We start from the raw sequence: 15,195 nt of genomic DNA on the forward strand, positions 1-15,195 counted from the left end.
ACTTTCTGATTCAGGTTTCAGTACATGGGATAAAATTCCTTCGCAACTGATAAAAAAAAACTTAGTTGCAAGCATACCGGAAAGAATTTTTGAAGTAATTCGTAATAATGGAGGCTATACTGAGCCTCTGTTTAGTAATTTATAATTACCTTTTGTTAGATAAATTATCAGTGGTCTTATCATTTTGACCAGGTGAAAATGTTTGTTTTTTAAAAAATAATTATTAGATCAGGGTTAAGGTTTCGAATGAAGCAAATTTCATTTTTTCCATCATATTTTCCTTTTTGGCAATGGTTTGAACCATTTGTTTGATTAAAAATTCGATAATATGCGTAAACGCTTACTTTCTTAAGTGGTCTTATGATTTTGACCAGGACTGTATATATACTATTATGTAAAAGCAACTTTGTGTACGTGTGCGTATCGGTGTGTGTGTGTGTGTGTGTGTCTGTGTGTGTGGGTATGTGTGAGTCACCTCCTGAAACGTCTGAATCCATTTTTATGAAATTTCACATACGTGTACTTTATGTATCTGACAGTGTTTGTAGATAGGTTTCATGTCAGAATGTTTCGGTAAGAATCGATAATCGATAGTTGAAACAATCCGATGAAAAAGGAACAGGCGATTTTGACCAAACTTAAACCCTTTAAGTGTATTTGAAATATTTTATTACCATACAAACATGATGATTGCAACGTCTTGTCAGACGAGTGCTATTCCCTCAGACATTTAAAATCCATGAGCCCAAATGTCTGAGGGAGTATCTATACAAATATGATGTTACAGAGTCTTAGCTTTGTACGACAGCTAAGTCTCTCTCTCGATTCAAAATGTTGAGAGCCAGCAACAAGCAAGAGCAAGATAGCCAGCAATAAATTAAACTGCAGACCAGCTTAATGCGGATACTGGTCTTCCGCTTTATGGTTTTGTAAATCAGAGATTTGCTTCTCCTAGAAAGGTTGCCTTCACCACGGCTTACGGGGGCCCTCTCTACCCCAATACACATATACACACACACAAATATACTCGGTGCTAGTTGGCCGTTGACCAAGAAAAAGAGTTCATTCGCTCTTTGGAAGGTCTTGTTTTTAATCCTTCAGGGAGACTAGCCGCCCTCCTCACCAAACAAGTCTGGTGGGGGAACCAGTTTAGTCGCCGGTGACCCGACCATGAGGAAGGTAGTACTGGGTTACATGGTACCAGTAGCATATGACATGGCCTGACACCATACATACATACATACATACATACATACAGAAACGGCTAGCGTATAACATCGTATGTTCCTTAATATGACAGGAGCTTGTTAAAAATGATCGCTTCTGTTTGGAGCAAAATTGAACCATGATACTTGGCTTTTACATTTTAAACTTTAATTCAAGCCATTACCACAGCACAAGCCAACATGCCAGGATATGAAATCAACGGGCGCATTGGAAATGAATGTTTCTGTTTAGAGCACAACTGAAGTATGACACTTGACTTATGCATTTTAAACATTAATTCAAGACATTTAATAAACCGTTTTATAAAATCAACACTGTCTTGTCTACAGCATAATATTAAGTACATTGTATTGGGAAATAAGTCATTCCAGAGAGGCATGGGACGTTACCTGCACCACGATGGATCGTCAACCAGATCGATTTGATTTAAGAATGATCGATTTCATCGATATTGATGAGAATAAAAATACAGAAAAGTGAAATATTCGTTAATCATCATTTAAATCAATATATATATATATATATATATATATATATATATATATATATATATATATATATATATATATATATATATTAGCGAAAAGTGGGGCCTGGGTTAGCCAGGGCGTTAAATACGCTTAAATATGATAGTTTAATTTGTCCAGATTTCGTATATATTATTATAGAGTCGTGATTTCAAAAGTAAAATAAAAATATTTGGGTGCCATCAATAAGAATGGAAAAAGAAACTAAAATATTAAAAGCTAGTGAAATTTTTTTTTTTTTTTTTTTACACAGAGATCACCACTTATCAAGGCCCGGAAGCCACTCAGGGATAAGGGTTATTGCAAGTACATTACGTTAGTGAGGAGATTTGATGAAGTGTTTACTTAAGGGGGCGGTTCATTAGGAATTTGTTAACATTAGACTTGAAGACATCCAAGTTGTAGTCCGGAGGGAAGCAAGCAGACGGAACAGAGTTCCACAGGCGTGCAGTTCTAAGAAAGAAGCTTTGTTCATGAAATCCGCGTTTTGATTTAGGCACAGATATAGAGTGGGGGAAATTTTTCACAGTGGATTCAGCTAGACTGTAATAATCTCACACGGATATAAATCGATTAAAAATGAAAAAAAAAAATGTACAAAATGTTTAACGATTTTTTTTTAGTTTCGACCCATTTTTGACTCCTTAACAACAATTTTAAAGACCTATAAAAGTATGGTCCGTACTAAATCAAATGATTGGAGGCCCCTAGCGACTCTTAGTTTTGGAGAAGATAGAATTTGAAAATATGGACCGACCGATATATCGCCGTTTATATATATATATATATATATATATATATATATATATATATATATATATATATATATAGTGTTGGGACGATTGATCGAACTCGGAATCGGAATAATTGGAAAAATGGGAACTTTTGGGGGTATGGAAATCGAAAAAAAATGTATTTATTTTCCGATGCCAAAAACGATTGTAAAAAACAAAATCTTCTGCAGCTTGTAGTAATTATATAATACTAAATATTTATTTTTTTAAAACAACCAGTCAAACTAAAATCTATAGATTACCTCCACAAGAGTATTTTCACGTTTAGGAAAATAGCTCCACACTTCACATGTGTTTTTTTTTTTACTGAAATCGGAAAAAATAACTTTACAGTAAATATTTAGAGATTTATGAAGAATCGGAATCAGTAAAATTATCGGGATCGGGAATTTTGTAAGGAATCGGTAATTATATCGGATCCGGGAAAATATTGGAATCGTCACATCACTTATATATATATATATATATATATATATATATATATATATATATATATATATATATATATATAAAGTTGAACGTCTGTGTGTGTGTGTAGGCTCATATATGGTTGACTATTATAGAAAACTGATCACATATAATGATAGAAGATGTATCGAGACACAGAAGTGGGTATGTTTGATCCGCCATAATGATGATTCATTAAAATTGTGGGGTCTGCGTACGCGCCTGATCCACAAAGTATGGAAATAAAAAATTTAAAAATTAAAAAAAAACGTTTACAAGTGTTTTTGCTATAGATGTACATAATAATACTTTGATAAGTATGTTTTAAATTAAATAGGGATGGTATAATAAAATTGTGGGGTCTGCGTTCGCGACTGGCCTCCATAGAATGGAAATAGGCACACACTTTAATAAAGACTTTTCATATCTATCTGCGTAAGTATACTTTGATAATTATGTTTCGGTTTGAATAAATATGGTATAATAAAATTATGAGGTGTTCGTTCGCGCCTGACCTCCATAGAATGGAAATATATCACAAAATTTAACAAGTTTTTTTTTTTTTAATATATATATCCACAGAATATTTTGAAAAGGTTTTTCAGTGTGAACAGGTATAGTATAATAAATTATGGGGTTTATCTATTTTATTTTTACTTTCATCATATTTTGCTTTGGTTTTGATACCCCCAAATTCGAAGCTATCTCTTTATAACCCTTCCTTTTCATAACCTACTATACTCTCATAAATCAGAGGCCATTTTCTGTAGGCTGTTTTTGAACTCAGTCAACGACGGGTACTTTTGCTAGTATATATATATATATATATATATATATATATATATATATATATATATATATAATGTATCGTCTTAGAGTTCTCCTAATGATTACACACACACAAACACCCTCCCATTATCCAGTATACTAAGCTAATAAGCGGAAATTCAATGTCCTCTTATACAGACGGATACCAAAATTATCGCAAGCCATTCCTTCTGTATACGAAAGATGTTCCAAAAGCAATGTTTCCTATCTTTTTATCGCGATAGAATGGATCAAATGGGATTGCATATTGCATTGTTATGATGACTGAACTAATGCATTCATGACCTGAACGTATCTCTGTTGCAGTCATTGGCGCTGTAGGATGCTAAGAACGCAACTCATACCATGGACCTGCGCCAGAACCACAGATGCGTTATTTAACTCCTCCATTCTGAAAAAAAATTGAACCGACCGACATTCACCGGCGCCTAATGAATATTTAGGAGACGTATGATGTCAAGCCAGTATAACGATGGGTTGGACAATTGCAGAGTGACGACAAAGGTGTAAGTGGCCAACCATGTTCCCGACTTTTACGATCGAAGCATCAAAAGAGGTTGGCAAAACTGCATTGATAATATTGGTGATTATATAGAAAAATACAAATTTGTAGAACATGGGATGGATCGTTTTAACGATATCAATTTCGTCTCCATAGCTATTCAACGTTTTGTTCATGCGTTAAAAAAATAGGGCCTTACCTTTGGAATGACTATCGTATATACATACGTATATTGTTCTGCACTCGCATTACTATTTCTCTAATGAATATTGATGTTCTGCATTCTGTTATCATTCATATATATATATATATATATATATATATATATATATATATATATATATATATATATATAACACATATTGTTATACATATAAACAGGTATTGTTATTTGGGTTTCTAATTTCTAGAATATAATTCAAATACGAAACGATGTTTTCCATGTGTCAACACTTTTCTTATTAACCAATAACATGCAGACACGTGTAGCACCAGGGACATTCAAATTAATAATGATTAACATCTTCACAGACTGCTATCCACGGGGAGAAGGTTCATATCTCCAATGGAAAAGATTATTTAAAAAAAAACAATGTCAGAACCGGAGGAAGGCCTTTTTTAAGTCGAAAGATTTGTATTCTGTAAGATAAATAAATAATTGATTAACTTTATTATTATTGAGAAAAACACAAACGTCGTTATTTGGCTTTCTAATTTCTATAATATAATTCAAATACGAAACAAAGTTTTCCAAGTGTAAATACTTTCGTGTTATGAATATGTATGTATGTTTGTGAAACGGTTGAAAATTTGTTTTTACTAAGCGCTGATGAAGTCCAAGTTGCGCAAATCATAAATGATGAACTGTTGTATAGTTATATACTAACACTAAGAGCTAACACAATTGTTCGCAAAGTTACCAATAAAAGACAAACGTTTGGAAAATGAGTATTCTTATTACGGGTTAGCTTTAAGAAAAATATTTATAGCTCTAGTATCGCACTATTGAGCTATATAAATGAGAACGTTAGTTTTTTGTAAATGCTATCCTAAGCAGTAAAATGTCATATGAACATATTAACTATGTTGTGTGTGTGTGTGTGTGTGTGCGTTTGTGTGTGACTGTCTGCCTCTGTGTGAATGTATATGAATTTATATGAAACGATTGTATTAACATTCTTTTGCTAATGTAGTCACCGACATTTTTAACCCTATCTTTTATGTTTCTTATTAAGTTCATATTTCATAATTACTTTTGTGAAACCTATTTTGTCCCCATCCGGGCATAAGTCCATTTGAGAAACGTTTATTATCTATGGTACAAATTCTAGTCTTGCTTCTTCATTTTACATTTTCCATTATTACATCCGGGTCGTTTTTATATTTTGCTTTGTTTCAGTGCGTGTTTGGACTTGTAACACAATGCACACATCATTGAATAATATGATATACATGACAGTCGGTGATGTATAATTATCATTTCCCAACTAATTAGACGAGATTATTAAATGTTACGAGTCGCATTCCATGCTGACCCAATCTTGTTTGGAGTGGCTGCATATTATATATATCCGGCTTGGTGATTATTCCAATGACTTCTATGAAAAGATGTGATTACTTGCTAATAATGAATGGATGGGACGTGACAAACAAATCCAATACCCTTGTTAATAATAATAAAAATAAAAACGTTGACATTGAAGATTTTATAACTATGTTGATAGAAAAAATTAACAAAGCATCCGTCACGGTATCAACAGGTGCGTCTGTGCTATTTGTGTAGCTATTCAGAATAAGAATCAGGCTATCGTCTGAATAAACCAACGACCAGAACTACTATATATCTATATCTATATCTATATATATACATCTATCTATATATATATATATATATATATATATATATATATATATATATATATATATATATATATATATATAAAGTGAAAATGTCTGTGTGTGAGAAGGTGTGTGTGTGTACATTTCCCTACCAAATATCTCTGTCAATTGTCGGTCTAGAGACTCGAGATTTGACATAAGGGGTAGTGAGATTTGGGAAAATCTTTTAAATCGGTTTTCAGCCCAAAATTTGGCTGTTAAGGGGTCAAAGTTCAACGATTTGACGTTTAGAAAATTCTACCAAAAAAAAAAAAAAAAAGCGAATAGGGAGAGCCCGTTTGCCCTGTACGGTAATCTTTTTCGGAAGTATTAAGGCTGAAAAAACTAGAATGCTCATGCCAGTCTGACCGTAAGAGCGAAATATAATACCTCCAGAGTGATTTATAAAACCCACTATGTTTGTGTGTCTGTCTCTCCATTTTTTTCAAAGTGCATCTCCTCCGAAACGTAAGGTCGCAGAGTGGTGAGAGGCGGGTCAAATGATTGCATTTTTCGTGGACGGTATTTCACGGGTGTTAGTCGATAAGAATAAGTCAGAATTAAAAAAAAAAGAATGGAACTTAGCAAGCGTAAGTCCACTAAACGTATTTTTGTACGCATGCACAAATATATATATATATTTATATCCGTCCTACCGAAAAAGGATGTGACACAAGGTCAGGAAAGTTGTGAAGGCCAAGGTAGCGCCCCTAAACTTGGAGAACTCCGACCTAGCGAAAACTGCCTGAGCAACTCCGTTGCCATTTCCTAGTAAAGGTGCTTCAGACAGTAAGCAATAAACGTTAGTCACCTAAAAGACTGAAAGTAAGCCCTGGGAGGGTGAACTTCGTTCGGGCTACACAGGACTTGGTAACATTAACATCATTCAACAGAGAAAAAGCCTATATATTATTGGAATTCATTATTGAGATGAGTATTATTTATATTAATTCATTTATTGCGGACTATTGTTCTCATCTTTATTAGTTGTTGTTTCACGACATTTCGGCCAACTATTCCTCAGGTCTTCGTCAGGTGGTAACCGCGACGGATAGGAACTTCGAATCTCCCAACTGCATTCTCAGCAAGCATCGCCATCCGCAGTTGTTTTCGTCACACCAGGTTTTTGGCCAAGTAAGCCTCTGGCCGGCTTTGGTTAGGATTGAAACCGCTATCTTCAGACAATTCTCATCTGGAACCGTAGAGATTCAACGTCTCTATCAACTGCGCCACGGGCCCCGAAGGGGCGATCAAGGTTGGATTTTTTTATCTTATAAATCAAAAATGAGAATTGTCTGAAGATAGCGGTTTCAATCCTACCCAAAGCCGGGCAGAGGCTTACTTGGCCGAAAACGTGGTGTGACGAAAACAACTGCGGATGTCGGTAATTGCTGAGAATGCAGTTGTGAGATTCGAAGTTCCTATCGATCGCGGTTACCACCTGACGAAGGCCAGATGAATAGTTGGCCGAAACGTCGTGAAACAACAACTAATAAAGATGAGAATAATAGTCCGCAATAAATGAATTAATAGAGAAAAAGTCATTTAAAAAATGGCCAATACTTTGTTTCCTTTGGAACACACGTGTTCGTTAACGCCTGTAAATTTTTAACTATTTTTATCCATCTGACAGTAGCTCAAACGGTAACGACTAAGGCTGAAGTGCTATATTTTTTGGTTCTGATTTCGCTGATGAAACCCGTCATGTTTTTTAATATTGGGTACAATATAATATATATGATAATGGATTGAGGATTGACTTTAAGATAATAATATATACGAAATTTGCATAAATCAAAATATATCTAAGCGTATTTACAACCGAGCAACTCCGGGTGCACAACTAGTATATAGATTATGACGGTCATGTAGACTGACAAAAAAGGGAATCGCTCTATTATGATAAAAAGGGACATTGATCAGAGTAATTATTTTGAAAAGGTGACTGGTCCCAGTCATTCCAACAGTTTTAGATTGTGTCCCAGAGAAGTGGAGAATATGATTCAGTTGCTATCCAGTTGTAAGGTCTCACTATGCCAAAGCTACTATAGGACGCGACATAATAGAGATGTATTAATATCACCACTGGATCGTCTGTAAAATATTGGACAGGCAGTGCAGCAACAATCCCCATGAGCATATATTAGAATTGCTGGAATGAGTCATACTCTATTCCCTATAATTATATACAACAAAACCACGCTGACACACCAGTTCCAGTCAGATCACCGAAGTTCAGTAACGTTGAGGCTGGTCATTACTAAAATAGGTGACCAATTTGGGAATTCTAAGCGCTGTATGTAGGAGGACGTCCGCACGTCTCTGGAAGAGTTCCAAAAACCTGACGTCGTCATCTCCCCTGACAGAGATATGCATACGACTGGGGACCACTTATGAATTGCATACCTCCATGAAGCTTCCTCCGAAGGAGGAAGCCGGTTAAACTCGAATAGAGTTAGCGCCGACGCACACGCACTATGCCTATACCATCTTACAGCTACTTACTAAGAACATTAAGATTGTAAACCTGTCATAGCGATATGGGATCAAAAGAAAAGAGTTGTAGTCTTAGCTGAAGTGTCACCAATAATACCAGTTTCAACTAAGCTGACAAGGTGGAAGAGAACTAAATACTAAGGTCGTCCGTAAGACATAAACAGAAACTGGCACCAGAGAAAGATGCCAATCATTGCAGTACTTGTAGAAGCAATGGGGTTCATAATTCATCTGGTGTTAATATAGACCGTAAAGCAACCACCATGAGATCCAAACAATTGCATTTAAAGGGGGGATAGAATCCTATAAAGATCTCTCGGTTGTGAAGAAAAATCTTATGTGCCAGGGAATTTAACAAAATGTGATTGCAAGTTTAAGCATACGAGAAAGAGCAGAGTATGATTTCGTGTCCCATACCTGACCATGGCAGTTCGGTCCAGTTGAAACTCAGCTTGGTTAAGATAGCATTACAGCAAGTTGAGCCAATGAGACTCCTCGCAGCGTTTATATTTTAGTTTTTAGTAATAGAATTATTCCAAGATACCCATTCGTAATTTTTATTTTGGCATTGGCTTCCCCGTCCGTTTCTTATCTTGGAAAGACATTTTTCACACTCAAACTCGATCCATATTTTATCTCCTTAAACTTAAATCCTGCTTCCATTTTGAGATTTATCTGCATGTTTTTAGTTCTAAATAAACTTTGAAACTACGATATGATCTATTCTTAGAAAATGGTGAAATGGTGTTTCTAACCTGGATCTCATTTTATTTGTTTGTTTTTTTTCTTTATTTAAAAAAAAGTTGATGTTGTTGTTTGTTTCACTCATTATTATGTCCTATATCTTGTGAATAAAGTATTCGAAAAACATTAGAGATTTGTACGTAATATTGTACATAGAGTAAACGTGTTATTACATTGACAGCTGAAACAAATGTTATGTCTGGTAACCAGTAGCATGCACCATGCTAAGCAAAAAAAAAAAAAAAAGAAGAAACAAATTCATTAAATCCAATATTCATCTACTTTTTCCCCCACCGCAGGAAAATGTGATACAAGGTCATAAGGTGTGAAAAGTAAAGCTTCGATAGCTCCGTCGATATATCCTTGTAAGACAGTAAATAATGAACTCACTCTATCCGAAATCCGTGTGGCAAAGCTTGGAAGGGTAAACATTATAGATATTAACCAGCGAATAACTCAATCCGACACGTAAAAGGCCAGTAAACTTGTCCATCACATGTGGGGTTGATGGCTGAGAACGAATTCTCTGGTATTTCTATCTAAGCCTATTTGCAACCATAGCTGCGATGAGACCAATCTTGGTAAAATATTAAGAGGGTATAAATTTGAAAATAACTTACGTAATCTAAGTGTATTTTTGGCGTGCAATGCATAACACACAAGTTGGGTTGAAAAGCGCCATTTATTTCTGAACAATTTAATACACGTAGATAATACGTATCTATCAACAAGGGCCTACATTAGGGGGTTCCAAAGTATGGCCCGCTAGCCAAATCTTGTCCGCCAAAGTCTTTAAGGCGGCCTGCACAGCTCTTATTGAAAACGTACAAAAATATTCAGGAATTTTTTTAAAAGTAGAAATGTATAGAAATATTGTGATTATTTATTTATTTTTTCTCAACAAATGATTAAAATGATGAGGTTTTGAAGAACCAGTTTCACTGAAAAACAAAGTGAATTTAGCAAAACAAGATTAAACGCGTCCAGGACATATATATAGTTTTTTTTTTTTATTTTGCCGTGTAGATCTCTAAAACGTCAACAATCTCGTACTCCGTTCGACAACTTTTGAGACCCCCGGCTACACGATTAAAATAAGCCACATCTTCATAAAACACAGAGTCATTTAAGGAATATTGTGTCTAATGTGACTGCAGTTTCTTGGATATTTTTAGTGTTTACTAATACAATTTTACAAGAGGAATTTACATTTCCTTTGAAAAACTCTTTAATGTCTTTTCCTATCGACTATTTACTTCATTCATTCGCGCTTTCATTCCCGCCTCCCTTTTGTTCTTCTTTCGTTTGTTCCTTTCTTTTAGACGACGGCTCCCATTAAAGAAAATGGCTAATATGCTCACGAATGAATGCCGTTGTTTACAAACTAATTTTACAAATGTCCATTTATATCAAGAAATAAATGGTCTGATCCACAATACAGCATTTACGTCTGAATTGTGTTTAGTCAGACAGCTTAAAACCTTAAGTGTTTTGCTGGCACAAATATCTACTTTCATCAACACTCCCGTAAACAAGTGATTTCAGCAGGTATTTATTTTTCATAATAAACAGCGAAACGTTCATTGTTACATATAAGACGGAACGCCATAAAACTAATAAAGTAATGGACGCGTTACACGCGACTACACCGAATCGTTTGCCTGGATTAGAAATCAGATCGCACAATATTCCCCAGCCAATAAAACACACTATTTAGAACAGGTGCTGCGAAATACCTTTACCTTTTATGAACGTTGTTATTTATTTATCCACCTACCTACATATGCATAATCACGTCGACCACTTCTTTTTCATTGCTATTTCTAAAGAAGGTACAATGCATTTTTGTACGTAGGGGATAGTCTTTGGGACATAATTTACGGGCATACTATGTAGGGAGCTGAGCAGCAAGATGTTTGTTTATATTACCCTTGAACTTCTGGATGTCAGACAGTCAGGAAAGCAGAAACCTTGGAAGGAATTCCAAAGTTTAGCAGTTTGAAGAAAGAAACTATTAGAGTAGAAGGTTTTCGGACATCTAGGGATCTCTATTGTGTAAGGGTAGGTGTGGCATTTTGCTACTTGTCGAGTTAATTGTTAGGTGTATATATGTCCAGGGTGTGCAAGTGCTTGGAGTTCGTTGGAGCACCTTCAATTAAAATACTTGTAAACTAGGCACATTGATGCAACATTCCGTCGAGCTCTCATTAGATTACGGAAGTTAAGCAACGTTGAGTCTTCTCAATCAGATGGGTGGTCATTCTGAGAATACCAAGCGGTGTATGTAGAAGGAAATTGACACCTCCTTGCAAGAGCTGCAAATGTCTAACGTCCTCGTCTCCCTTAACGGAGATATATATACGACTGGGGGTCCGCTTGTGAATTTTATACTTCCACGAATTTTCTCCTTCATAGAAAGCTGGTTCAACCCACCTACAGTGAATGCCGCTCTGAGGGGGGAAGGTAATATTAGGGGTAGATATGAGGTTGATGAAAACGATTTTGCCGGTTTGTAGAAGGGGCATTTTAAACCATTGTTATTTATTTATGTATAGTGTTATTACTTTAAAAATATCACCATGATTAATTTATAATTCAGATTATTAAAGATTAAAATCATATTTTTCTGCAATATTTTCACCCATGTTGACCCGAAAACTACCCTTTGTATTAAACAAAAGGAGTCATCTTCCATCATGATAATGCTCGTTCTTACACAGTACTATGAAAATTAGTTTAGGGAATCTTACCCCTCATGAACTAATGTTGATACATCTAGGTTAATGCACTCAGTACTATCTTTTCTTGTGAACAAGGTTCAAAATTACTTTTTAAACAGATAGGTCATATACTGTCTACCACACCCTGTCCCTTATCTCCTCATTTTACTGAATTTATATGATCTAATATACTTCTGTAGGCATACTGTACTTGTACACTCTAAGGAAAACACGCTGGATCCACAAAATATCAGCAAATTTGCACCCCTTTACTGTAGAGGCCCATAGATGCCGGAAGATGCTCTACTTTTCTTTGCTTAAGCCGCTTGTCTCCGGAATTGTCTTTCCCCCATTTTTTATGCTACCGTATCAACACGTAGAGAAAATATCATGCTACCCAAATCCCCACTTACGGTGCATCCTATAATTCTATCCCAACGCCACAGTAGTTCCTTACGCTTCAATGGCTGTATGTATAGATATTGGATTTAGACATTAAATTATCGCCAAATAATATGACATAAAGTAAACATAGAAAAGAATAGTTACGAATAGGATTTTTTCAGCACTTTATAACCCCCAATCTGCTGTAAAACGGAAAGGCAAAACTAAGCAGATAAGATATATGTTTATGTTTTTGTTTTAGATGGCGATTGTATCTGATCGATGCGTAGTGTAATCGATAAAGTATTCGATAAATCTTAATCCTCAGTTTATTCTTTAGTCAAAAATACAATTGCGAATTACTCAGGAATTCTACATGGTCATAGCTGAAGAAACAAGACCATGATACGATCGAGTGTTATGTTGTTATTCCCAGAAAATGCCGGGTAGCTATCGTGAGTAATTGTCAGTATTTAGTTAGTAGAAATATTTCGGTAACGAATAAAATTCTTACATAACAAAAAGAATGTCATCGAAGCGTACTAGGTATTTAAATGTAAAATATTTATGCTAAAATATGTACCAGGAATGTTAACTTGATAAAACGGAATTTTAGTTTTCATAACAAGCATAAACATGGATTTTGATAAACAACAAAGATGATTTATTGATGACTTCTCACAAAGAACGAAAAAAGGAGGAAACAGAGATACATGTGGGCAGTGAAGAAAGATTAGTTCGGTATCTAATGTGTTAGCGAACATACGGGAGTCTTGTGCTCTAGAGTTTGGGTTTGCCGCCCGGGGAAGTCAAAGGAGTGACATTAAAAAATGTAGACTGGTCTGAAGTATGGGCAACTCCGATGAAGCGACCAAGCATGGAAATAAATGATCATATTCAATTACAATTCAGATCTTAGCGTTTCCCTTTTCGAGGGAAAGCATCTAATTGCACAAAAGCACGAAAGAAACTTTGAAAAAGTCTCTTCTGCTTGTGTCCCCACCGACAATGTTATCCATCTCGTTGGTAAAGCATTGTCCATACTTGCTATACACACTGTTATAAAAATATCCACACACATAAATACTAGAGACGACCAACAGACGTTATACGCACATTCAAGGAAGTAGACGATCACAAAATGTTAGCACACACCCACACACACACACACACACACACACACACATATATATATATATATATATATATATATATATATATATATATATATATATATCTACCCTCGTATTATTTGAATTCATCGGACTATCGTTCTCATATTGAGTGTGACTTTTACAACGATGTAACCTCCGACCTTCTTCAGGGGTATCTTGTCGAAATCGGGGATGTTTCTATCGAATTCGGGAATATGGACGGAAGTCCGAGCGAAAACCTTTATTTACTTTACGGGGGTAGCATGCTCTTGTTCTGTCAGCCATGACTGGATAGAAGTCCTAAGTAATTCGCGATTGTATTGTTCGCCCGCCCAGACTGAATAAGAGCATTCTACCCCGTGAAATAAATAAAAAGTTCCGTTCGAAATTCCGTCCAAATTCACGAGTTCGACGGAAAAATTCCCGAGTTCGACAAGATACACCTGAAGAAGATCGGAGGTTACATCGAACGTAACATTGTGAAAATCACAATCAGGTTGAGAACGATGGTCCGATGAATCCAAATAATACGAATAACCAATCCTCAACTTCAAAAATCCAGAAATGGCATACATCGACGCATCACAACGTTAAAGAGACATGAGCAATGTATATCAGCTATATACGACGCGGATAAAATATAGAGTTCGGCTCAGAATTCCGTGCAGATTTATACTTTAGGAGAATAATTCCCCAGTACGAGAAAAAAATACACCTGAAGAAGACCATCAGCTGAAACGTTGTAAAAATCTCATCAAACATGAAAACAGGATAAGATCACGTTAACAATCATGGATGCTTATTTTAGTACACTAAAAACAATCTAGCAAGACTCCTTTTAAACTTAAGTTGGTCAACTCTTCATATAACTGTAATCTACTTACCTATTTTCCTTTATGAAATCTGAGGGCGACGTAGTTTAGAAACCATTAATTCAGAATAACTTTCTTGAAATCTTCTTTCAACTTACTATTGGGTCACAGGCTTTAAATAACATGGCAAACTGAGTGTGTAATTATATTTTCGTTTGAATCCAACTGGACGTCGCCGGCGCCTGTAATTAATAGCGTGAATACGATTAAGTTTATAAACATTCCTATAATCGTGTTACATGTTTTTCAGTTGTATCTAAACAACTAGTTCTTTAAATCATGCGCTCGGTTTTATTGATGTATTTATTATGTTGGGTGTGCTTGATCAGCCGAATGAATACCGTTGTGGACGATGGAATCGGTTACTCTGAGATTACATCTTATCGCATCTATTGTATTCAAACTCATACTACCACTGTTGGCAAATGCGAAGTAATCTGCTGTTATGTATATACTTTCAATATACACGATCATTGTCAAGATCTAACCATATCGTCTCTCTTTTTGATCTATTATAGATGATATATAGTATTTAAAATTGAGGATTTATTGGTGTCAAAAAGAAAGACAGTAAAACAATACTGCACTTTGGTAGATGCCCTCTTGTGCCACCTTTGTGTAT

At 35.4% G+C, this 15,195-nt stretch overlaps 1 long non-coding RNA gene across 1 annotated transcript in view; it reads right to left on the reverse strand.

Moving 5' to 3' along the window:
* LOC145291621 (uncharacterized) overlaps positions 1-14,813 on the reverse strand; it is a 71,220-nt gene extending 56,407 nt beyond the window's left edge. Inside the window, exon 1 of the long non-coding RNA XR_013869469.1 lies at positions 14,586-14,813. This is a non-coding gene — a long non-coding RNA (uncharacterized LOC145291621). The remainder of the gene's footprint in view (positions 1-14,585) is intronic.
* Positions 14,814-15,195: the final 382 nt, after the last annotated feature.

Source organism: Euprymna scolopes, chromosome 12 (genome assembly GCF_053919585.1).
Source record: "Euprymna scolopes isolate OS-2025 chromosome 12, ASM5391958v1, whole genome shotgun sequence".
Lineage (NCBI taxonomy): Eukaryota > Metazoa > Mollusca > Cephalopoda > Sepiida > Sepiolidae > Euprymna > Euprymna scolopes.